The sequence below is a fragment of the Sarcophilus harrisii genome, chromosome 2 (genome assembly GCF_902635505.1).
Source record: "Sarcophilus harrisii chromosome 2, mSarHar1.11, whole genome shotgun sequence".
Taxonomy (NCBI): Eukaryota; Metazoa; Chordata; class Mammalia; order Dasyuromorphia; family Dasyuridae; genus Sarcophilus; species Sarcophilus harrisii.
The window spans coordinates 4,430,005-4,455,574 of NC_045427.1; the positions used below are offsets into that span (position 1 = coordinate 4,430,005).

A 25,570-nucleotide genomic window follows, 5' to 3' on the forward strand; every position below is an offset into this window, starting at 1 on the left:
TTTCCATGGTGTTTTATATTCTAGGCTCTTTCTTTGCTCTAAACTACCATGTTCTATGTTCTAAGATCCCTCTTTGCCCTGACTTACCATGGTGTTCTATATTCTAGATTCTTTCTTTGCTCTAAAGTAACTTATTTTATATTCTAGCTCCTTCTTTGTCCTAACCTACCATACTCTATGTTCTAAGCTCCCCCCTTCCCCGATCTACTTATGGTGTTCTGTATTCTAGGCTCTTTCTTTGTTCTAGCCTACCTTGTTCTATATTCTAGACACTTTCTTTGCTCTAAACTACCTTATTTTATATTCTAGGCTCTTTCTTTGCTCTAAACTACTGTGTTCTATATTCTAAGGTCCCTTCCTGGGTCTAGACTGGGGAGCACGGACATCTCCGGTCATTCCGTCCGCTTGCTTCCTTGTCGGAAGCGTGGGCTCCTTTGGAGCTCATTGCGGAGCTGGGAAGGAAGTGACAGCAAACCCATCAATCGACTGACTGACGGCCCAGCCAGAGCCACCCCACGGCAGCAGCTGCGTGTCTGTCAGCCCAGAGACAAAAATGAGGCCAGAAGTCCCCCCCCCCCTCCCAGTTCCTGCCAGCTCTGCGCTCTGCTCTTGCCTCTCACTTTTCTCTGGCCCAGGCCCGACAGAGCAGAGCCCTGCACAGCCCGCTTTCGCCGAGGCAGTCGGGGCAAAGCGGGCTGGGAATCCTCTGAGTCAGGCACGAGGAGGGCTGCAAGTGACCCCCAGTGCCCAGACCCCTTCTCTGCCCGGATTCCCCGGACGCCCCCCCCCCCCCCTCCACGGGCTTCTCCGTGGCAATCAGTTTCTCCGGGAGGAAAGCGCCTCCTTTTAGGTGGGTTTTGGATACTTTTAAATGAAACACAAGTGAACCCCAACCTCTGGGGGATGGGGAGCCCTCAAGGACGACACTGAGGTTCTTCCCTAATCCGGCATGGCAGGCCTGCTGTGTGGAGCCCCGTGGGCACGGGGCTGGGACATTCCCGCACATCCCCAGCCCACTCCTTGGCCAGGGCGCCCTGCCCATCCTAAGCACTGGGAGGGGAACGCCCCGACCTCAGGCTCAGAGATCAATGCCTCCATGCTGTGGGTCAGTCCCTCCCCTCTGTGCCTCAGTTTCCTCATCTCTCTAAGGACAGGGAGGATGAGATGGTCAGTCCCTAAGCTCTGACAGCCTGCGATGAGGAGTCTACACCAGTTGGCCTTCCCGAGGTCTGTCAAGGTCCACAGCCGCCGCAGGGCTAACGAGGCCCCCTCCTCCCTGTACCCTTCTCCCGCCACAGCAGCTCTCCGGGGGCCCCCCACTCATCTCCACTCACAGCTTTCCCTGGATGACTTCCCTGGACACAGTCCTTCCTCTCTCTAATCCTCCCCATGGCTGCCAAAGTCCTAATGGGCAGTGGCCCAACCTCTGCTCAAGAAGCTTCAGGGGCTCCCTATTGCCTTGAGTTTAAAGCGCGAGCTCTTCCTTTGTCTGGCACTTAAAACCCTTCCCGATCCAGCTGCTGGCTTTTGGCTCCATCTCATGGACCAGCGGGCCACACAATCTCATCTCCCACCTCCGGGCCTTTGCACACCCACCAAGCCTGGAACACTTTCTCTCCCTGTCACCTCCTAGAGGCTCCCTTTGAGGTTCAGCACAACCCACCTGTGGGGGCCTTCACTGACTGATTCCCCTCCCCCAGGCCTCCCTTTCCCATTATTTGTGTGAGCCTGTGGTTTCCCCTTAAGTCATGTGAGTTCTTTGAGGAGAATGCTTTATTTTCTTTGCATTCTGGTCTCAGCTCCAGAGTCTGGCACACAGTAGGTGCTTAAGAAATGCTTAAAGATTGACTAATCTCTATCTAATGATGTTCACCTGGTGGCAGTTAGGTAGTCAGTGGATAGAGCTCGGGATCCGGAGGAGTTCTGATCTATCCTCAGACATTTACTAACTGTGTGGCTTAGTCACTTCACCCTGTTTGCCTCAGTTTCCTCATCTGTAAAATGAGCTGGAGAAGGAAATGGCAAAACCGCTCTAGCATCTTTGTCAAGAAAACCCGGAATGGGGTCACGAAGAGTCGGATGTGACTAAAAGGGACAAAACAGCACGTTCGCCTTATAGCTTATAAAGAAATCTGCAGGTCATACGCCTCCCACCCGACTGCAAGCTCCAGTTCTTCAGTCCTACTGTGTGCCAAGCACTGGGCTGGGAGCAGGGGACAGAGAGGCAGAAGGGAGCACAGCTCCTGCCTTCAGGGAATTTACATTTCAAGGGGGAGAACAGCATGTGATCGGATCAGCTAAGAAAACAAAATGTGGCCAAAGTCAAAAGGCAAACAGTGGGGCGGGGGGAGAAGCTCTCACAAACAGGGAGCTCAGACTTGGAAATGTTTTACATGATCGCACACACGCTGAATCCTTTATCAACATTGACTCTTGCAAAACCTGGTGTTCCAACTTTTCCTCCCTTTCCCCACCCTCTCCCTTAGAGGGCAAGTAATCCAATCGATGTTAAAAGTGCAATTCTTCTATCCCTGTCCCCACAATTATCAAGCTGCACAAGAAAAATCAGATAAAAAGGAAAACAAAATGAGAAAGAAAAACAAAATGAAAGCAAATGGCAACAAAAAGTAAAAGTACCATGTTGTGCTCCACACTCAGTCCCCACAGGCCTCTCTCAGGGGCAGAGGGCCCCATCACAAGGTCATTGGAACTGGTCTGAATCACATTACTGATGAAAAGAGCCACGTCCGACACAATTAATCATCATATAATCTTGTTGTTGCCGTGTACAATGATCTCCTGGTCCTGATCATTTCCCTCAGCATCAGTGCCTGTCAGTCTCTCCAGGCCTCTCTGAAACCATCCTGCTGATCATTTCATACAGAACAATCATATTCCATAAGATTCGTATCCCATAACTCATTCAGCCATTACCCAATTGATGGGTCTCAGTTTCCAGTTTCTTGCCACTACAAAAAGGGCCGCTACAAACATTTGTGCACACCTCTGTTGGGATCCCTTTGGGACACAGGCCCAATAGAGATGCTGCTGGATCAGGGGTATTGATAACCTTTTAGGCATAGTAGAACCCAAAGCTTTAAAAAAAATCCAGTGAGTGTTTAAAAAAAGTTTTTTTTTTTGTTAACATATAATTGGAGGAAAATAAAATATTACTTTAAAAATTAAAAAAGAAATAAAATGGGGAGATGGAGAAAGGTCTTGTGCAGGGAGTGGCAACTGACAAAAACATGAACCCTCTTCCCGTCCCGCCCCCCCAACCGGCCCCTGCCTTCAGGGAGCTTAGATTCCCCAGAACTAAAGTTATAGGCAGGGAAGAGCAGTGAGGCCCTAGGAAAGGCCTTTTGTAGAGAGTGGCTCCCCAGTTCACCCTTGAGTTCTGCGCCTAATCAGGTGACGCCATCTCTAAAGCCGAAGGTGAGTCGAAGGTGTGTTCCAGAGTGAGAGGGATCCCGGGCCAGGCGCTACTGGCCACCATCTTCCCACAGCCTCCCCCAAAGCACCACCCCAGGATCAGGGAAGAGGTCAGTGAATCCCTGGGAAACTCCCCAAGGCTCTGGAGATTGTGAGTCACCCCTTTCCCAAGCCTTGGAAAAGGACCCGCAGGATTTAAGTCTCTGAGCTTCTGTGATAAGGAGAAAGTCCCAGCCGGGTGACTCTGCAGTAGCAAATGTGTGAGGAGCAGCCGGTGGCATCCCACAGAAAAGTCGGGCAGTCTTGGGGGCTGGGGGTTTGCCGGAGGCTTTCCCACCAGAAAGCCCATGTGTCTTATCTCATCCAACACATACTTGGGCTCCATTATCCTCTCTTTAGGCTCAATCACATCCTCACCCAGCTCTATGATCCTCCCTCTAGGTTCCATCCCCTCCCCTTCCCAACTCTATCATCTTTCTGTAGTCTCCATTTTTCTTACTCAGGTAAAACTGAATCCCAAATAAATGAATGATCTGCTCCACTGACTGGGTTTTAAGAACATGTCTTCTCCACTCCCAGGGCTCTCCCCAAGGAGGATTTTAGTATGTGTGTAGTGAACAGGAATGGAGGCAATGAGTTCTATAATTGGCACTAGGGCTAGAAGGAGCCCAGTGATCCCCTAGTTCAACTAACTCATTTTGCAAAGCAGGAAACTGAGGCATGAGCCAGGAAGGTGAGTAGCAGAGGGGGGAATTCTTTGATTTTCAGTCCAGTGCTGTGCTGTCTCTGTCTCTATCTGTGTGTGTGTGTCTCTCTCTCCCTCTCCTTTCCTAACTCTGTCTCTGTCTCTCTCCTGTCTCTCTCTGTGTGCCTTTCTGTGTTTCTGAATCTCTTTGTGTCTGTCTCTGTCTCTCTCTCCCTCTGTAACTCTCTCTGTCTCTGTCCCTGTCTCTCCGTCTCTCTCCCTCTCTTTGTCTCTGTCTCTCTCTGTGTCTGTCTGTCTGTCTCTCTTGTCTTTCTGTCTCTTTCTCTATCTCTGACTGTCTCTCTCTTCCCCTCTCTCCCCCTGTCTGTCTGTCTGTCTCTTTTTTCTCCTCCCCCCTCCCTCTCTCTGTCTCTGTCTCTTCCCTGCTCTCCCTCTGTCTGTCTCCTTTCTCCCCCTCCTTCTCTCTGCCTCTCTCTGTGTCTCTGTCTCTCTGTCTCTGTCTCTCTCTCTTTCTCTGTCTCTGTCTCTCTCTGTCTTTCTCTGTCTCTGTGTGTCTGTCTCTGTCTCTTCCCTGCTCTCCCTCTGTCTGTCTATCTCTCTTTTCTCCCCCTCCCTCTCTCTGTCTCTGTGTGTCTGTCTCTGTCTCTTTGTCTCCCCCCCCCCCAACCTCCTCCTCCCCTCACTGGCTGCCCCACCAGGCCAGGTGTTATCTGTGGGGAACCACCATGGCATAACCAGCAGCAGCCCAAGCTCCTCCAGTGGGAATTACTGGGCAGAGGAAACTGAGCCCCGGCCAAATAACCTTTCAAGTGCTGGGCCCGGAGCTCCTGGGCCCCTGAGCCAAGGCTTCCTGACCAGGAGGCTCAGCCCTCCACTCAGTCCTTGTCTAATGCAGAAAAGCAGACTTCACTTGTAGAAGGTGCAGTGTCTCCCCTTCCTTCCCTCCCCGCCTGAAGCTGCCGGAGCCCCACGAGGCTCAAAAAACGGAGGGAAAGGGCGCTAACGTGTTGAGGGAAGGACTTGCCCCCCTCGGAAGTTGTTTACAGGTACTAGGGAAATCACCAGGCCAGTCCCAGGGAATAAAAACTGCCACTGGGTCCGGCTCCAAGGTCTACAAAGCCCTGGCCACACAACGGACGGAGAGCCTCAGAGAACCCACCACGCCTAGGGCCGCCCGGCTCGCAAATAGCCTAGCCGGGGCTTTCACCCCCAAATTCGGATGCCAGAGCAGCGCCCTCCCCAAGATGGCAGCCTTGCCCTTCCCCAAGCCCAGCACTTAGTGTAGAAGGCTGCTCTGGCTCATTCACTTTGTAACAACTTACAGTGTAACAGCAACAGCTACAGCAGCAACAACAGGAGCAACAGCAACAGCAACAGCAGCAACAACAGGAGCAACAGCAGTGACAACTCCAATAGCTCCAACAACAAAGTTGGCAACAACAACAGCATCAGCAACAGCAGCAACAACAGGAGCAACAGCAGCAATAGCTCCAACAACAAAGTTGGCAACAACAACAGCATCAGCAACAGCAGCAACAACAGGAGCAACAGCAGCAATAGCTCCAACAACAAAGTTGGCAACAACAACAGCATCAGCAACAGCAGCAACAACAGGAGCAACAGCAGCAACAGCTCCGATAACTCCAACAACAAAGTCGGCAACAACAATAACAGTAGCAATAGCAACAACAGCAGGAACAACAAGAACAACACCAACATAGTCGGCAACAGCAGCAACAGCAACAAGAAAAGCTCAAACAATGAAGTCAGCAACAATAACAGTAACAACAACCCAACAGCAGCAGCAACAACTGGAGCAGGAGCAGCAAGAGCAGCTCCAACAACAAAGTCGGCAACAGCAGCAGCAAAAGCAACTACAGCAGCGGAGCAGGAGCAGCAGCAACACCACAACTTTGTGGAAGTCTAAGACAACCATTGTGGACAAAACACTAGAAGCTGTGCGCCGGACCTGCCTCGGCGCCTCCAGACTCTGCTTGGCCACAGCTGGACACGCTGTACCTCGACCCACATGTGCACATGTTTGTGCGTGCTCATGTGTATTATATGTATATGGATCCCTTGAGGATGCAAAATAAAGATGTCCTTTATTTCCCACTCAAGTTCATGGATGCCCTAGCATGTGCGTGTGTACATATGTGCTGTGCATGTATTGCATGTATGTATATAGATCTATATATGTATATGCATATGGATATAAGTGAATATATGGGTCTGGGTATATATTGTATGTGTGTAGGCAGAGGTGTCTGTTATAGGTATATGTGTACAAGGTATGTGCATATTTATGTGTATGTGGGGGTGTATTCTGTATGTGCATATATGAATGTGTATGGATACATATGCATGTATATGTGTGTATTGTACATATGCTTTGTGGAGATGGACATGTGTGAGTGCATTTTTTGTGTGCACAATCGATGTGCGCGCACACGGACACATGCACACACATACAAACACACACACTTGTTGACTGCATCATGCATGCACAAATAGGTATGTGCACATTTGTTGAATATATATGTCTATATGGATATCTGTGTATGTGTATATATGTGCACTTTTGTGTGTATATGTGTATCTTGTATATGGATATACGCATGTATATGTGCATATATGTTTACAAGCCTACATATATGGCATGCATTTGCAGGCATACATGGTCATACATGCATGTGCATGTGGCACATGGTCGCACAAATGTGTGTGTTCACATGCATGTGCCTATACATACAAATCTATGGCATTGGCACATATGCATCTATGACTACATGTGTGTACATGCACACTGCATATTGTGCATGGGCGTGTGCATGTATACATATATGCACATGGGTCTGTGTATATGTGTTTATGGGTATGCATGTATGTGCGTGCATGTATGCACGGTTACATATGCATGTGTATATATGTGCACATGTTTGTGTGTGTACATGTATGTTGTATATGGATTTATGCATGCACATTATGTATGTATATGATGTATATGGGAACACATTTATGGGTATGTATGTGTGTACATGCATGCCTGTGTTCATGTATATATGATTACATATTCATGTGTATATATGTGCGTGTTTGTGTGTGCATGTATATTGTATGTGGATATATGTGTGTATGAGTTTATGGGTATGTATATATGAGTATATATGTATATCTCTATATGTAGATGTAGGTGTATGACTCTATGTATTTATGAGTATGTGTGTCTGTGTATGTAACATGGATAGCTACATGTGTGTCTATGTGTGTATGTGCACATGCATCCAGCCCGAGGCTGCATAAGAGCCCCCGACCTGAGGCTCTCAGAGACAGCTCCCTAAGCCTTCCCAAAGGGACCAGCGGTCCCCGGGCTAGAACAGCGCCGCCCCTGTGGTCCCCTGACCTCCCAGGGCAGCTCCTGCTCCTTCACACGCCAGAGCCGGCTGAGTAGCTGCTCCTAAAATAGCTCCGGCTGTGGCTCTGCAGAGCAAGAGCCACCAAGGCCGTGGCCTCGGTCCTGAGCATTTCCCTCCGGTCTCAGGCTCTGGCTCCGCCCTCAGTAAAAAGATGCCGGGAGGCTGGAAGATCTCCAGGCTGAAGGCCTTCTACCAGGCTGGGGGAGGAGGAGGAGTGCCGCCCTCCTCCTCCATCCAGCAGGGAAGGCGGCTTACTCACCGGAGGGGCTGGGCCAGGAGGAGATGGCGCTGGCTAGGGAGAGGTGGGCGAAACCAAGGCTTGCCCGGGAGAGAGGCCTCCCGTTCTCAGCCACATGGGGGGCAGGAGGCCGGAGGAACGCTCGCCTCAAAAGTAACACAAAACAGCGCAGTCCTAACCCTGAGAGTGGGGGGAGGGTGCAAGGAAGAGGAGGTGAGGATACAAGAGAGAGACTGGCAGGGCATGGTGGAGAACCCAGGGGAGAGTGAGAGGCAGCATCTAAATGCAGGACTGCTCTTTTTGATGCAAGTCTTGTCCACATTAAGTGCCTCCCAAATTATCCCATGATGCTTGGCATTTAACAAGAGCTTAATAAATGCTTGCTGACTGAATTGTAAGATAGGAGGCTCAGTCTTCCTCGTCTGTAAAATGGGGCACCTTCAAGATCATCTCACCCACCTCCCTCAGGCTAAGAGCAGTGATCGAGAGGCCCCCAGAAGTCACTTAGTCCGGGGCCTCATTCCACATTGGGAGAAACAAGGTCCCAGACCACCCAGGAAGGAAGCCCGGGCTTATTTATTTATTATTTATTACATTTTGTTGGACAGTCTTTGAGGATAGGAACAGCTTCATTTTTATTCCTGTTTCTAGCCCCTCACAAACTTTGCCAAAGTCTGGAAAAGGACAGGATTAGAGGGACACGCTCTCCAGACGGACACATTCGGGCAATCTCTGGCACCCGGAAGCCTTGACAAGCTTGACCTCCGGCAGTAGAGAAAAGAGCTGATGGTGGGTTTCAGGAAGAGAGAGCTCTAGTGGACCCCAGGAGCAGAGCCTCCTGGCAAAGACTGAGTCGGCCAGGACACAGAACAGGAGAACCGTCACTTGGGCTCAATGGCGATAGAGGTACACGCTTCCTTAACCACTGGGCGGATACTAGCTACTGTTCCTATCATCACAATGGATACCCATGGACTGTGGACCCAGTTTATGGAGGGAAGGTTTTATGAGGACTAGTTTCACTGTTCTCTTATCTAATACCATTGTTTCAAGCCAAATGTGCTTCCTGGAAGTAGTTTTAGAAACCTAGACCCTCAAAGTATCTTCTTGAACCTGAGAAATTCACCTCTGGGGACCAAACTAAAAATCCCTGTCAGCCACATGGAGCGTGGACAGTTGGGGCTGAGAAGGACCTTACAGGCCATGTTCCGGACACCTCCTTTTATATCTAAGAACTGCCCATGATTGCCAGAGATCATTGCTAGAGAATTTTAAGGTTTGTAAAGTGATTTATGAACCTTATCTCATGCGAACCTCACAACCCAGCAGGGTAAGTATTATATTACAGAAGAAGAAAGTGAGGCAGACAGTGATTAAGTGATTTAGCTAAGCTCCCGAAGGGCAGGGTGTCCTGGACACAGCCAGGGCTGGGTCTTAGAAGGCCAGGGCTGGACCAGACCGTGCAACGTCACAATGGAAGAGCTAGAAGGGGCCTCTGAGACTAGTCCTTTCATTTCACAAAGGAGCAAATTGTATTTTGACTTGGAAAGATGGAAAAATTTCCCAAATCTTGAGCAGTCAAAAGTGGTAATGGATGTTTATATCCCAAAGAATTCCAAAAGAAATAAAGAAAGAGTAAAAAGAAAAGGACCAACATGTACAAAAATATCCATAGCATCGCTTTTTGTGGCGACAAGGAATTGGAAATCGAGGGGATGCCCATCAACGGAGGAAGAAGATTGTAATGGAATAATATTGCTCTATAAGAAATGACAAGCAGGATGATTTCAGAAAAATCTGCAAAGACTTACATGAACTGGTGCAAAGTGAAGTGAACAGAACCAGGAGAACATTGTACACGGTAACAGCAGTATTGTTTGATAAAGAGCTATGAGCAACTTGATATTCTCAGCAAGACAATCCCAAAGGACTAATGATGAAGCCATCTATCTGTCTCCAGAGTGATTTGAATGTAGATTGAAACAGACTATTTTCCATTTCTTTCATTTTCCTTTTTTATTCAAGTCTTCTTGTACAAAATAAGTAATATGTAAATGGTTTTTTTTTTCACTGTATAACCCATGATTGCTTGCTATCTTAGGGAGGGAAGATAGGAAAGAAGGGATAGATTTTGGAACTCAAAACTTTAAATAAAAATGTAAAAAGAAAAAAGTACAGAGCTCTTCCTCACTGAACATAAAAGAGTAGTATTGACTAGCTTGGAAGGTAATGAGCTTTCTAGCTCTGAAGGTCTTGCTCTAGAAAATGAACTGATGATCACAAAGAGCTAATGTGGCTTCCAGAACAGGTCATGCCAGTCTAACCATATTTTCCATTTTGGACAGAATTACTGAACTAGATAGATCGGCGAAGTCTGCAGAGCCAGTTTGGCCAGATTTGCTTAGCAAAGGACTTGCCACAGTCTTTCCTATTATTGTTCTGGAAAAGTAGAGACCCAGGCTAGAAAAGGGTTCTGGTTATTGTTATTTGTCTTTCATTCTTGAAGATCATGACAAGATCAAGAGGTGATTCCATGACTTGCAAGTGAATTGGATTGTAGTGAGGGAGGCTGTGCAGTCACCAGTCTCACTCTCTCCTCCAGAGCCATCCGGGTCCAGTGGCAGGATACAGCTCAGGATGACTGGAGATGGCCCCAGATGCAGGGAGAGACCTTGGCCATTTTAAACTAGGTAAGGTCCTAAGACCAACAGTTCTCAGTTTGTCTGAGGCAACACCCATTCAGTGATTAAGGCTAAGTAAGAAGTTAGGCAAAGAATGGCCTCTTTTCCATAGACCAAAGTCTGGGAGGGAAGACATCCAGGGTTCCTGACAAAAACAGAAACAGTTGCTATTTACACTCTGAGCCATCAGAGCCCAAACAATGACCAAAAGAGGCTTGGGGCTTACTGTTGGCCAATCAAGGAGAGCCAGTGATTAGGGTTTAAGGCGTCGCCCCTAAGAAGGAAATCTTGCCAGTAAACCCACAGGTATCTAGAGAAGTTCCCAGATCACCATTTGCTTTCCTTTGAGCAGAGCCCCTGCAGGTAAGGGTGAGTGTTGGAGTCGGAGCCTTCCCGTTCAATAATGATTCAATCTCAAATGGGAAGCAGGTTTCCAGCCAAGAGCCCCAGAATCCCGTGTTTGGCTCCGCTCCTGGGGTGATGACATAGATGCCATCGTTATTAAATCTGCAGATGGGGCCAAGCTGGGAGGCAGAGCTAACCCACTGCAAGGAAGAGCTGGGATTCAAAAGGATTTGATAGGCCAGAGCGTGAGGCTGAATCAGAGATGAGTAAAAGATTCAAATCTGGATCTTAAAAAAATCAGCTTTGTAGATAAGAATATGGGGACGAGACAAATATAAAGAGACAGCGGTTCTGAGAATGATCAGGGGGTTTAAGTGGACCACTGCTTATTCAACCTGAATCAACAGTACATTGAAACCACCAAGGAAGCTCCTTCCACTCAAAGCAAACACTTAAATGGTGCTCAAAGTACCGAGCATGGGGGAGTTAAAACAACCCTGTGCTCAATTTTAACGAGGAAGTGAGCTGGTTTGGGCCAGGATTAGAACTCAGGTTTTCTGGCTCCAAGGCCAGCCGAGATCCAGCTTTCAGATACAAGGGTGTGAGAGCCTTTGGGCATTTGCCCCGGTTGGAGCGTCCATGGGAGGTGGGCCCACTTCTGGGTCCCAGGTTTTAAGCCTGGTGGTGAGCTGGGAAATGTCCACACAAGGAGGGCCAGGGAATGGTGAAGGCCCCCACTTTGTCATGTGCAAACTGGTGTTCTCCGAAGCTGTTCAGAGCCGGGGGGGGGGGGGGGGGGGGGGAAGCGAGCTCTGTTCCAGTATTTGCCTGGGATGAGCAGGAGGCCCGAGGAGATCAAGTGGCATCTGGGTCAGCCTGTTTCTATATCCCCAGGTCACTGCTTCAAGGGCCCTCCCAAAGGTCGTCCCCCTGGAATCCTTCGGGCTCTCCCCCTGCAGGCAGGCACCTCTGCGAGGTTCCCAGGAACACTCGGGTAAGTGCCCCTCGTGCAGTTAAAGTGATAACTGAGCTTTACAGTTTGCAGAAGCCTTTATTGCCAACGTGACCTCATCTGGTCTTCCCACCAGTCAGAGGGATCTTAGAAATGGGGAAACTGAGGCTATGAGCAGTGTGAGGGACCCAGCAGAAAGAAGAGCTCTCAGAGGGAGGTTCCAGACTAGCCATGGCCGGAGCCGGCCCTCCAGGCAGTTATTAATACTTTGTATTCACCCAATAACAGGGATACAGCCTCCCCTCAAGGAGTCTCCACTCCAAAGAGAGCAATGATAAGCTGCTCGTGTACTTCAGATAAATGGAATATAGCCAGTGAACACAATCTGAGGGGGGGAGGAGTGAGGGAACCCACTCAAGGGAGCTGCCCGTCCATTCCCTCTTTCTTCTCCTTCTCTTCCTCCTTTCCCTCTCTTCCCCTCCTCTTCCTCTTCTTCCTTCCTCCTCCTTCCCCTCCTCCCGAGAATGCCCCATTGCCTAACCTCAGAGCCGGGCAAGGGCTCAGAGCCGGGCAGGAGCCCAGAGCCGGGCAGGGGCCCAGAGCTCTAAGCCCGGGTTCAAGGACGCCCTTGGCTCTGCTTTTTCCCATAGCAGCCGCCAGGCTGGGAGGCCGGCTTTGGCTCAGGCCTCAGGGCTCCTGGATGAGGCTGGACAAGCCCAGAGGGCTCGGGCTCCAGGACTCCACTTGGGAGTGGAGCATCATGGCCAAGGAGCATCATGGCCACAGAGCACTGTGGCTAAGGAGCGGACTGGGACACCTGGTTATTAGCGCCAAGTCTCCGGCAATTTGTTATTGCTTCCCTGGCTCACTCCTCCCCAGAGTTTCTGCAGGATCGGCAGGATCTTCCCATTGATGTAATGAGCACCTACAGGCCAGGGCAAGGAGACCTTCTATTCTGGGCGCTATCTGGAGAAACAGACTGGAAAGCCCAGTGGGCGGCTGTGGGGTCGCCCCAGTGTGGGCGCTTTCCGATGCCCACCTTGGCTCTGGGCAAGTTACCCACGGATGGGTCTTTGGGGCACTTGGTGCCAAAGCAGAGCCCTGCAGCGGTGGGGGGTAGGGCTGGGACTCCTGGGTTTGCCCCTCTCCCCCGGGGTCCTGCAGGAATCCCCTTTTCCTTCTCTGGGACTCTAAAAAATCGAAGCTGGCCCCGACAAGTTCCTTCAGGCTGTCCAGAAGGTCTGGGTGGGAGGCCTGCATTTTAATCATACCTCCATTACTTATCTCCTGCGTGACCTTGGACCTTGGTTTATTATCTGTGAAATTTGTGAGAGCAGGCTGGGAAATTTCCCCGGTCTCCCCATTGGAGAGCTCTGATCCCAAGTGAAAGCAGAAGTTGGTGTTTTCCTATGACTGGCTTAGTGACATCGCTGCTTATAAAAATATAAATGACGCTGATGCCTTTACTGGCTAAGAAGGGGAAAGGAGAAGCTTTTCTAACTGTGCCTCCATAAGACAGCAGAAACTGCACATTAATAAAACGGAATCCCCCCAATAACCCCCCCCCAATCAAAGAACCCAGAGGTGCAGCAGAGGGAGGAGCTCAGAGAATGGAGGGGCAGAAGTCCCGTATCTCTGGCTGGCTTCCTCCCAGCGCAGGGAGTGAGGTCCAGGCCACAAAGCTGGAATAAGTGATCGGCATATTTAGGATCTGAGAAAAGTGGGAGCCCGAGTCCCTCCTCCGTCACTTACTGGCTTCATGGCCTTGGATAGTCCCTAACTTCCCCTGGCCTCAGTTTCCTCATCTGTAGAATGGGGATAATGGCTCTTCATCAGAATGTTGCTGGGAGGGAGGCACTTTAGCTTCAGCACTCTGTCGTGCCTTTGTAGACACTCCTCCTTCCCCTCCTTTTTGTGGAAAAGCAGCCCGTGTGGGCAGAGATGGCTTCCCTGGGGTCTTTGTAGCCTGGGTTTATCACCCATCACCTGACACATAGTAGGTGCTTAACAAACCCGTTTTGTTGATTGTACAACTTTGAATTTTACAAAGCCCCAGCCTTGGGGAGGTGATCCACAAGCCCAATGACTATTTCAGGGAAGCCCTACTGTGTGCAGGGTCCAGGGCCGGTCCTGGGTAACGGGGAGGGCGAGGATTGGAGGCAGGGAGAAGACTAAGCAAGAAGAATGGCCTGTGCCCAGAGGGAAGGCAGGTTCTTATTAAAGAGGATTAAGGAAAGGCATTTTCCTTCGGAAACTGTATTATTTTACTAATGATCTCCTGCCAGTTAACTGCTAGAGCGCCAGGAAGATCAATGACTTACTATTTATACTCTGGCAAGGTTAACCCTTGAACTTCCCCAAGGCGGCGCCCATTTGTCACCCTTCTGCAGCTCGGCCCTGGCCAGAACCCTCCCAGAGGGAGGGAGCAAAGATCTCTGAGCTGGAAGGGACCTTCCGGGATGAGCTAGCCCATCCCCGCCCCACCCCCCACCTTACCAAGGAGGATTGGGCCAGGGAGGAGGGAGAAGCAGCAGCCCCGTATTCGGGGACCTTCCGATCTTGGGGGGCTGAGATTTCATCCCATCGAGGTTCCTATTTGTCGACTTCCAGGTATCCAGGAGGGGGAGGAAACGGGAAAGTTCTTGGGAAAAAGAGTCCCTTCCTAGCCCATCACCTCAGGAGGGCAGAGGGGCTAAAGGGCACCGGACCCCCAGCCCGTCTTCTAGGAAGGTCTCCCCAAAAGGAGCTGGAACGGAACATTAGACCACTCCCGGCATCCCATGCTCCTCCCAAGGCAGGCTGCCCCAAACAGATCTCCCAGTTCTTTTTCCCAAACACAGGAGGCCAGATTGGATACAAGTGATGGGAGACACAGCATGGAATAGAAATGGGGGGGGGGGAGGCAGCAGCCTGGCAGTGAGTGAGTTGGATCCCTCACTTTCCTTCCAGGTACCCAGCCCCCCCGTCTTTCTCCACCAGTGTCCCCTGCACTGACTCAGGGATTCCAGAGCACCTGGGCCAGCCCAGAAGGGCAGGGAGACAGCAGGATTCCTGCTGAAAAATGTGGACTTGTCAGAATTCCTTCAAGTCCTAATATGGGAATGGGGGAGGAGAGGGGTGGGGAAGGACATCTGTTTACAAATTGCTGCCTGTGTTGAGTTGGGAAACTTGACTGTTACCGTCTCTCCGGCTTCATCAAAGAAGAGGGACTATTTTTGCACTCAGACGCTCAGATTAGAGGGAGACAAACATCCCCCCACCCCCAGCCCCAGACTCTTGGGACTAATTGTATTTTCTTAATGGGATTCAAGAAGGGGGGAACGTAACAGAGAGATGGGGAGAGCTAGCGAAAAGAGGAGAGGAGAGAGAGGACGAGAGAAAAGAGAAGTGGGAATTAAGAAGAGAAGAAAAAGAAAAGGATGCAGGGGAAGGAGAAAAAGATAATAAGAGCTAAGATGTATGTAGAGTTGAAAAACTCTTTACAGATATTACTTTTTGAGAGAGACAGACAGAGAGACAGAGAGATATAGAGGGAGAGACAAAGAGACAGAGAGATGTGGAGGGAGGGAAAGAGAGAGAGAGAGGAAAAGAGAGATGTGGATTTTTTTTTTAAGCCAGTGAACTTGTATTCAGATTCTGGCTCTGGCTGGGAAAGGTGTTTAACTCCGTGGCAGCTCACTTAACCCCTTGGGAAAAGTGACGGGGGAAAGGCCACAACCACCCTGGACTTGTAAATGCTCCTATCTCTGGGAAGCTGTATTATTCCAGAGGAAGGGATCAGCACCACGTCCTTCCCCACTCCAAAGCAGCAGTCACACTGTCTCTCCCCTCCCCCCCCCTCCTCCTCTCTGTCTTCCCCTTCCTCCTCTTCCTCTCTCTGTCTCCTCCCCCTCCTTCCCGCCCCCACCCCTACCCCGTGGGGAGGGGGCAGCCAGTCCTTCGAGGCTGCTTTTAGGCAGGATGCTAAAGAGATCCAGCCGCATCTCCTGCCTGTATCTCTGCAGGTGAGCCCACCCCTCTGGATGATTCACCAGCTTGCAGGCGGAACACACGATTTCCCCTTGTTGAGGAACAGGAAGGGATAAGGAAAGCCAGACAGGGAAGGGAAAGGGAACCCACCATCTGCTTTGAATTTTCCTCTTCTCCCAGAGAATCCCCAATAACCAGATTGTGACTAGATGGGGACTAAGAGCAGGTGTCATGGGGCTGGGCTGGGCTGGATGAAGAGAAGGGGAGGCCGTTATGCAGGAGCAAGATCTAGGAAGGGCTCAAGATGGAAGGACCCAAGCCAGAGACAAGGCAGCTCTGGGGATCTCCAAGCCTTGTTAACCGAGGAGTAAACAAGCCAGGGATGTGAAGCCCCGAAATGGGAGTGAGGTTTAATTCCTCTGCCTGTGGAGCTGGTTCTCCTCTTCTGTACAAGAGGGACCTCAGAGAGGATCTGGGCCCACACCTTGCAGAGCCCAAATGCATTGGTTTTTCACCTGTTCCCCCCTCCCCGCCACTAGCTCTTCTGGGGAACTGACAGCAAGAAAACCAGTCTGGAGGCCAGGAAGAGTTTAGGACAGAGAAAAGGGATGAATCTCAGCCGATGTCTTTATAGAACTAACAGATCCCACTGAATCCCTAAGCCCCGAGTTCCAATCAGACAGGAAATTCAAGACCCAGCAGCCCAGGACAGGCCTTAGAGAGAATCTGGGCAAAGGGTTCTTGACCTTTGCCATGACCGAGACCTCCCTCCTGCAGGCGAGGGAAGCCACAGCCAGGTTTTCAATGCAAAAACAAGCCATAAAATTACAAAGGAAACCAACTGCGCTGCAATATATTTATTTATTTCTAAAGTTCCTGGATCCCAGGTGAAGAAGGTTTGCTCTATTCCTGCCTCCTCTTGAACAGAAGCTAGAGGTCCCCAAACGCAGAGTTCTCCCCCAGCCCTAACTGCTAATGCTCAAAGCCCCCGATCCCCGTCTCTTTCTCAGTCCTCCCAGCTCCCCGCCATTTCCACTGGGGACAGTTGCACTGAGCATTGTCCTCCTCTGCCCATGACGCAGTGGCAGCGGGTGTGATGGGAGCCCCCTCACCCACGGGCGGCCCTGCTCCATCCTGCTGCAGAAAGAGAAAGGCTCCCCTTTCAAACAGCTAAGTTTTGAGGAAAGGGTTTTTTGAGCTTGGGGGACCCACCGAAATACATTGTGGGGCAGATGCTTTGATGTGGGGAGATAAGAAGAGAGGCGAGAGCCCCAAGGTATTCCCAAGATTGAACTAAGGCCCCAAAGCTCTCTGAAAACAGGATCAGAAATGAGGGGGAGCTGGAAGGGGCCGGGAGCTCGCCCTGTGGGGTCCAAGGTGTTTTCTAAATCCTAGAGTGCCTTGCAAATGTAAGATATTGTTATGTAACCACATACACACTCACTCTCTCTCTCACACACACAGACACACAAACACACACACACACACTTACACACACAGACACACTCACACACACAGACACAGACACACACCCCAATTTGAGCAAGTTCCCTCCACCTATTTCCCCCAGTATAGAGGGGAGGAAGGGGAGTTCAGGGCAGGAACAGGAGCTGCAGCCTGTAGGGCCCTGGCAGCCTCTGGTCCACGTCGCCCTGGGCTGGCGAGCACAAGCACACCCGCGCGCAGCCACACGCACACGCACACAGCCGCTCTGTTGCACCAGTCACGGAGCCGGCGCCCGGCTCCGCCTGCCCTGGGACCTCCTGCCTGAAGCTCCTAGGACCCGCCGGCAGCTTTTCTTCTCGGGTATTGCCGGGGCACCGGGGGCACTGAGCGCAGCCCAGGGAGCTCCGGGCGGACCCGGGCCCTGGGACCGCTCACAGGCTTGAGGCAGCCAGGTAGCCAGGTAAGAGGCTTAAGCAGGCAAATGCCAGGTTCCCAAGCGCGTTCACTCCCCTCCCTTTCCTCTCCGGGATCTGCCTCAACTTGACCCTATAGTCTCCGCCAAGGAACCCCCCCCCCCCACTCTTCTTCCTCCGCCTCTCCTCCCCCTCCCCAGGATCTGCGGTTTCTCCCCGGGGCCACAGCAGCCGCCGCGACGAGGTTCCAACCCGCCCATCCTCCAGGTAACTCGCCCCTGCCGAGAGCCATCTCAGCCCATCATCTGGGGAGCCCGCAGCAGCCGCCCCCTCTCCCTCCCCCCACCCGACATCCAGCGGCCGGGTCCGACGGTAGCGGGAGGGCTCCCACCCCGGCTGCCTTTGACCTTGCGAGAAAGGGCTGCTGTGGCTGGGCACCGAGCAGCCTCCCCGGATCCCAAGCCCGGATGACCTTGGCTCCTCCGGCAGCCCATCCCCCTGCGCAGCGAGGCGCCGGGCGGGAGCGGGCAGCGCTTTTCGGGAGGCAAGCCCACAACAACAAGGCGGGCGGGAGGCGAGCCCGCGACTCTCGGGCAGGTAACCAAGCCCCCTGGGCTCTCCCCCGCGCGCTCCGCGGCCGCGCCTGCCTGCTCCTCCCAAAGCCGCCCCGCAGCCCCTCGGGCATCACGAGCCACCAGCGCCCGGGAAATCGCCGCGCGGCAGCCCCCCGCAGCCATGCCGGGGGCCGGCGGGGGATGAGGGGCCACGGCGCGGGCACCGCGCGGTCCCTGCCGGCAGCCCCTGCGGCCGCCGCCCCCCCCCCCCCCCCCCCCCGCTCTCCGGCCCGGACCGTCTCGTCCGGCGGACCCGGGGCCGGCCCGCGGGCAAGTCGCCGAGCCGTCCGTCCCCTCGAGGGTGCGCGAGTTCGCGCCGCCCCCGGGAAACTTGCCCGCCTCCTAATTCGGGGGCTCCAACGGGAGGGAGAAACGGGTCTATTTATAAACGGGCTACAAAGGCACCCGAGATGTCGCCTGCGACGGCCCCCTCCCTCAAAGGCGCTGTCCCCCCTTTTCCTTCCCAACCGCCTCCCCCGGAGGGACCTGCGGCAGCGGCGCCCCGCGGGCTCCGGGAGGGCTCCCCGCGCTCCCGGCCCGGGCTGACGGGGAGGCGAGCCCCGCACCCCCGCCCCAGCCTCGGCTGCCCGCGCTGCGCAGAGCCGCACATGCAGCAAGGCGCCGGGAGCGCGGGGAGCCGGGAGGAGGAGGGAGAGGGAGGAGGGAGAGGGAGGAGGGAGAGGACGGCGGCCGCCGGGCACTTACTGGTCGGAGCGCCGGGCACGCACGGACTGCCACTCGAGGCGAAGCAGAGCCCTGGGCGGCTCGGGCTGCGGAGGCTTCCGGGCGCTCCCCGGGGCTCGCGCGGCGCTGCTCGCGTCCGCCCGCCCGTCTGTCCGTGCGCCGGTCCCGCCGCCGGTCCGTCCGTCCCGGGCTCGGCGAGCTCTCTGCAGCAGCAGCCGCGGCAGCCGCTTCAGTCCAGCTCGGCGCGCGCCTCCCGGGCCCCGCCGCCACCGCCGCAGCACGCGCCCGCGCCCGCGCTCCCGCGCCCGCTCCGGTTCGCGCCGCGCTCGCGCTCAGCCTCTGCAGCGGCTCGGCTCCGAGCTCCCACTGACTGTCTGGGCTGGGCGCAGTGCGCAGGCGCGCCGGGCCAGCCCCCGCCCCCGCCCCCGCCCCCGCCGCCCCCGCCCCCTCTGCGGCCGAGAGCACCTGCGCACGCGGCGCGGGAAGAGGCCGCCGCGCTCCTGCCGCGCCGCCGGCTCGTGACCCGGCCCCGCCCGCCCAAACAGCTGAGCATGCGCCGAGGCCCCGAGGCCGCCAGGGGCCGCTGCTGCGTCGGCGCCCGCGCGGCTCCCCTGCCAGTCCGCCAGTTCAAATCCCGCGGCCGACGCTTCCGCGGGGTCCCCTCCTGCGCCCCAGCTTCCTCCTCTGCAAAAGGCAGCCGGCTGAGAGCGGCGGTCCTGGGGCCCTTCCAGGCCTTGGACCCCTCCGACCCCATGGTACTGATGCTGTGAGGAAGAGAAGGCAGGCTGGCCAAGGGGGCTGGGGTGGGGGTGGGGGTGACAATGATGGCGGTGATGATGAGGATGGTGATGAGGATGGTGATGAAGATGAGGATGATGGTGATGATGGTGATGACGGGGATGAGGGTGAGGATGGTGATGATGAGGATGGTGATGAGGATGGTGATGATGGTGATGATGAGGATGGTGATGATGGTGATGAAGATGATGATGATGGTGATGATGGTGATGACGGGGATGATGATGATGATGGTGATGATGAGGATGGTGATGAGGATGGTGATGAAGATGAGGATGATGGTGATGATGAGGATGGTGATGAGGATGGTGATGAAGATGAGGATGATGGTGATGATGGTGATGACGGGGATGAGGATGAGGATGGTGATGAGGATGACTTGCTGGTTAGAGATTAGCAGCCGCACTCTCAGGGAGCCCTCCAGCCCCCTTACCCGAGGCAGAGCCAGAGCGCCCCACGTGGGGGAACGTTGCCAGAGCGTGCAGGGCTGGAGGGGTCCCAGCCACGCTTGCGTCCAGCCCCTGCCACTTAGTGGGACGCTGGGCGAGCCCCCTGACTTCAATGAGCCCCTGTTTCCTTCTCCTCCGTTACTTGACTGAGATTGAACGGAGACGGGCCTGACTCAGTCCCCCATTCCCGCTCACGCTCCCCGAGGTTGGCCCACCTCTGCCCTTTGACAGATAAGGGGGTGGGATCCCGAGGGACCCAGGCTTGAAGAGCCTGGATTTTCACTGGAAATGCGGGTCTTTATGGCCCCTCCTTCCATGTCTGTGATGGTGGGTCTGAGAGGTGGCTTGGAACGGAGGCTCCCACGCCGCCCGCCTCGGGTGACCTGGAAGGGGCCCCGCGGCACCCGTGAAGAATTAGCGGGCGAGGGGCTCAGCGCCCTGATAGATGTCAGCAGGAGTTACCGAGTCCGCGTAAAGCAGGCGACCCTTCCTGGCCAGCTCCATCAGCCGCCAGTGGCCACAGATTAAATGCTGATGCCGCCGAGTGCGAATGGCCCAAGGCAGGAGATGCCCCGCGGGAAGCCTTTTGGTGGGAACCCACCCCTCACACCAGAGGCGCTGGTTCCGAACTGGGCGTTTCCGTCCCAGGCTGCCCAGGGGGCCGCGGAGGGAGCCCGAAAGGAGGCGCTGGCCCCGCGGTCCCCAAGCTGGCGCCCGTCCTCCCCACGGCCTGCGGCCTGCAAGGGGAGAGCGGGTCCCAGGTCCGGGAGGGGGACGGCTTGTGCCAACCGCGGTCACTAAATACCCGCGGAGGTCGTCGCCCTTTGTGCTCAGAGATGACGATGGCGTCCCCGGCCGTGTTTTCACTTGACCTGTCCCAGGCTCAGCTGGCGCTGAGCAGCTCCTGGGGCCTCCGAGAGCGTGAGCCTGCCTGAGGTAGCGGGGTCCTGTGGGGAGGGGGGGCAGCTGTGAGGGTGGGGGGGTGTGACCTGGCCCGCCCTCGGGGAGCCGCCTCCCAAGGCCTCCCAGGTTTTTCCGGAGCCTTGGAGGCTCAAGGAGAAGGTGGAGGCCCCCACTGAACAGGGTGGAGCCCAGTCTCTCTTCTGGAGGGGCCCCAGCTGGGCTTGAATTCTGACCCCTCCCAAAAGTCTGGGGATGTGGCGGGGGGTCCCAGTGTCCTTTTCTGGGAAATGCTGAGCTTGGACTAGAACAGCTTCAATGTCTTCTCCGCTGGAGAAGACATTGGGACTCTACTCTTCAGTGGCTGGCTGGCTGTCCCCAGACCGGGCCTCGGTGTGTGTGTGTCTGTGTGTCTGTCTCCAGGCCATGCTGCTTGTCTGTCTGTCTGTCTGTCTGTCTCCAGCCCATGCCTCTGTGTGTCTGTCCGTCTGTCTCCAGGCGGTGCTGCCAGTCTGTCCCTCTTGTCTCTGGGCTGCGCTGCTGGTCTTGCAGCTTCTGCATCCCCTGGCCCAGCAATGTCGGGTTAGGAACCTGCCCTTTTTCAGGGCTCAGGCTGGAGGTCTTTGGCAAGCTTCCCATGGTGGGGGCCGGTGTTCACCCTCAGCGGCAGGGGGGGCTTTCTGCACCCAAACTGCACTGCGGCAATGGCACTGGCTGCCGGTGGCCCACAGCAGGGAAGGATGCGGAGCGGGGAGGGAGGGAAGACAGAGGGGGAGGAGGGAGAGCTTCCTCCCCCCTCCTCCCCGTGTGTCCAGGGCACTCTCCAAGGTACTGGTGAGACGCCTGAGACTCGGAAGTCCTCCCTGGGGCGCAGTTTCCTGCGTCCTGTTCCTTTCTGCGGCCTCAGCCTGGGCTGACTCTCAGTGGGATGTCTCAGGCTGCCCTTCCCCACTGCAGGCCAGACCATCTGCAGGGCCCCCCTCTCCCCAGTCCTGGCTCCGCTGACCACTCCCTGATCCCGCCAGCCCCCGCTTACACCCTTGGCTCCTTCCCCTCATGCTCCACACCCAGGAAGTTGTCATTTCTCTCTCCACAACATGTGTCTCATCCATCCCCTGCCCTGCATCACCACTGTTCCGATCCACGCCCTCTTTGTGCTCCAGGGCTCCCCCCACTTCCCATCAGCTCCCCCACTTGGGGATCCCTTTAGTCTTCTCTCCCATGCTTTCCTTTCCCAGGAATCTCAGACTTTGCATCTCCTTGATCCCGCTGCCTCTGGGAATAAAGCCTCAGGCTCGAGGGCAGGGCCAGGGGCTCCAGAGCCTTTCTTTAAAAACGGGGTTCAACAATTTCTCCCCTTTTCCTTCCAACTACAGCCCCTTTCTCTCCTTTGAAGCTCTCCACCGAGCTGATGTTTCCTGAATGGGGCAAAGTGATGATCTTTTCTTGAAAAGTGAGCTCTTATTCCTGGGATCTGCAAACTTCTCCCACCTTGCTCCCTGTAGTTACTGTTCTCCCCCATGGAGCAAGGCTTTCAAGCTGTCTTTCACACTCCACGTTGCGACGGTTTTTTTCAGCCTTGTGTGACTCTTGGTGACCCCAATTTGGGGCTCTCTTGTCAAAGATACCCGGCCAGGTTTCCATTTCCTTCTTCAGCTTATGTTATAGATAAGGAAACTAAGGCAGATCACAGAGGGTGCTGCCTTTCCCAATCAGCCCCAAATGTCTAAGGTTTTCTCCGATCTCCACATCACTTGCAGAGCCTCCACTATCTCTGCTATTAGCTGAGCTCAGCTCGTTCTTTTTGCAACTAGTTGACAGAACAGCAACCTGAGTTACAATAATAAATAATTTTACCAAAACTAGCCTTCATCCAGCACTTAAAGGTTCACCGAGGCTTCTGTCACCTTCTCTCGGCTCCTTTTCTCCAAGTTTCTAGAGATTCTTGATCACTTTAATCCATAAACTTCTTTTTGCATCTTCTGATCCCGACGGGTCCTGATGTAACTCAGGCTTCTGGTAATTAGCTCAATACTGGACTTCAATGAGAGGTTTATAGTTAAAAAAAAGTCCCAATAAGGGAAGGAGATTCGGTCAAGTAGATGTCTTGAAGCTGATTCAGTTGAGGGAAGCTTCCCTGCCTTAGAATTGCCAGGGGTCAGAGCCGGGCTCCAGCCTTGCTGTCTAGTTCTGTTTAGGGGAATGATCTGGAAGGAGCAGAGTCACTGAGACTCTTTGGTCCCTGAGCCAACCTGGTAACGGCCTCATTATTTATAAGGGGAAGTAGTTCCACTTGCATCGGTGCTGGAATCAGGCTTTGGCTCCAAACTTCTCTGGATCTTCTCACTGATTTCTTAGTCAGGGCCTAAGACATCAAATCAGGGCTTCTTCATGTGTAGTGCCCCACCTCTGGCAGGCCCAAATCCCTAAGGAGGTCACCTATGACATCAGGAATTTTCCCATAGTCCTTTGATTTTAAGTTCCTCAGCAATCAACTTCAGTCAAGAAAACAGTCTTATTGCAGTTAACTGAGAGGAAAGGGATGTCCTGCTGCCTTCCAGCTTCAATCTGCATTTGCCCCAGAGCCGTAGTCCCTCACATCTTCTCCATCTTTTTGTCTTTCAGAGCCTGTTCTCTCTCCAATCCTCAGAAACACTCATATTTCATCTCAAGCCATGTGTTTCACACAAAATTCTCTTTTTTCTCCCTGTTCAATATAGTAAATATCCAAAGAGGCAAAGAAGAGACCTTTCCTCTCATATTACTGCTTTTCCCCTTTTCCCTTTCCCTCTCTGTCTATTGAATTTCTACCCAATTTAAATGTTGCATCCTCCATAGACCTTTGACCTTCTCTACTGGATCTGTCAATAGTTGGGTATCATTTCTCTAGTTTCTGTTTTGTAATCCCATATAGGAAAGTAATCTCCAAGAGAGCAGAGCCTGATCTTAGCTCAGTATGAATCTTGTATATACTTCTACCTGTGATCTAATCCCTTAGAATATAAGCTTTCTTTTTTCCTTTTTGTCTTTGTATTCCCTGTACATATCCCCTGTATGATGCCTGGAACATATTATGTGGCTGACTAAATCCTTATCGACTGACTGACTTCTAAAACAAAATTAATCCAGGACTTTTGCACTTTCTGTAGAAAAAAATGGCTCATATATCACTCTGTCCTTGAAGTGCCTTCTGTTTGTCTGAGGTATCTCTACTTTGGGGGGATAGATACTCGTAGCTCAGGATCATAACCAAGCTTCATGAGCTTACTGGGCTTTCCTGAATGTGTTTCACTCTAGAAATGGACCTGGCAAAATGCTTCAGGGAGCCAGAGCCGTCATGGGGGACGCTTCCAAGTTCCCATTCTAAATCCTGCTGTTGTTTGTTCATTGCTCTTGAAGAGGACTTTGATATCTGGAAGGAGATATCATGACTTGAAAGTGAGTTGGGTTGAAATGAGGGAGAGCTGTGGAAGTCACCAGCCTCACTTTTTCTTCTAGGGCCATTTAGGTCCAGTAGCCAGATATAGATAAGATCGACTGGAGATGACCCTGGATACAATGGGAGACCTTATTCTATCTTAGTTATGGGGAGAATGATCAGGAAAATCAATGAACCAATCAACTATCACTTGGGGATTGAAAGATGAGAAATGAACCTTCTTCACCATCCAAGAGCTTTTATGTTCTATTGCAAATGACATAGCGTAATGATACTAATAACATTAATACGGCATTTTAAGTTTTGCAAAATGCTTTACATATTTTAGAACAACTCTGGAGATGGGTACAATCATCTTTATTTTACAGATGAGAAAATTGAGGCAGATAGTGGTTGAATGACTTGGACTTGGGACTTTCTGAGTCCCCTAGAAAAATAAAGGAATATACAAAGAAAACACTTGTATCAACTAATTGTCCTCAAGCCAAACCATTTCCCACACATGTTTTTTTCTCTACATTGGTTTGATACCTTTCTGGCAAAAGGTACTTAACTTGCTTCAGCACATCCTCTGGAACCATAGTTATCCATTGCATTGGTCAAATTTCTTTCCTTTAAAAAATATTTTATTAAAAAAACACTTTAAGAAAAAAGAAAAACAGAAAAGGAATACAAAACAAAAGAGAACATTGCCATGTGTCTGGCAGAACATTAGGGAGGATTCAAAATATATAATAACAAATTAGTTCAAGAAAGTATATATATATATATATATTAGTAGAAGAAATTATATTCACGAGTGTCCGTCTTTTCTTTACTTCCTTATAAATTGTTTTTTTGTTTTCTGCTTCACAACTTTTTTTACTTTATTCTTTTCCTCCCCTTTCATTCCACCCCACCCAAGCAGGCTATAGTTAAGAGAAGATATATTTTTATATACACAGGTAGAAATATATAAATACACATACATATACACACACCCTACCCCCCCCCCAATCTCTTGATTGAATCTTTAAGTTTAACTGTGTCTAAAATCAATGATTATAGCCAGACTTTTTTTTCTAATAAATTTGACTCCTGCTTCTTAT

General features: G+C 52.5%; 1 protein-coding gene across 1 annotated transcript in view; it reads right to left on the minus strand.

The window, feature by feature from the left end:
• VSNL1 (visinin like 1) overlaps positions 1-18,993 on the minus strand; it is a 61,680-nt gene extending 42,687 nt beyond the window's left edge. The window contains exon 1 of the mRNA XM_031949609.1: positions 18,918-18,993. The gene's annotated coding sequence lies outside the window, so the exon portion shown is untranslated. The remainder of the gene's footprint in view (positions 1-18,917) is intronic.
• Positions 18,994-25,570: the final 6,577 nt, after the last annotated feature.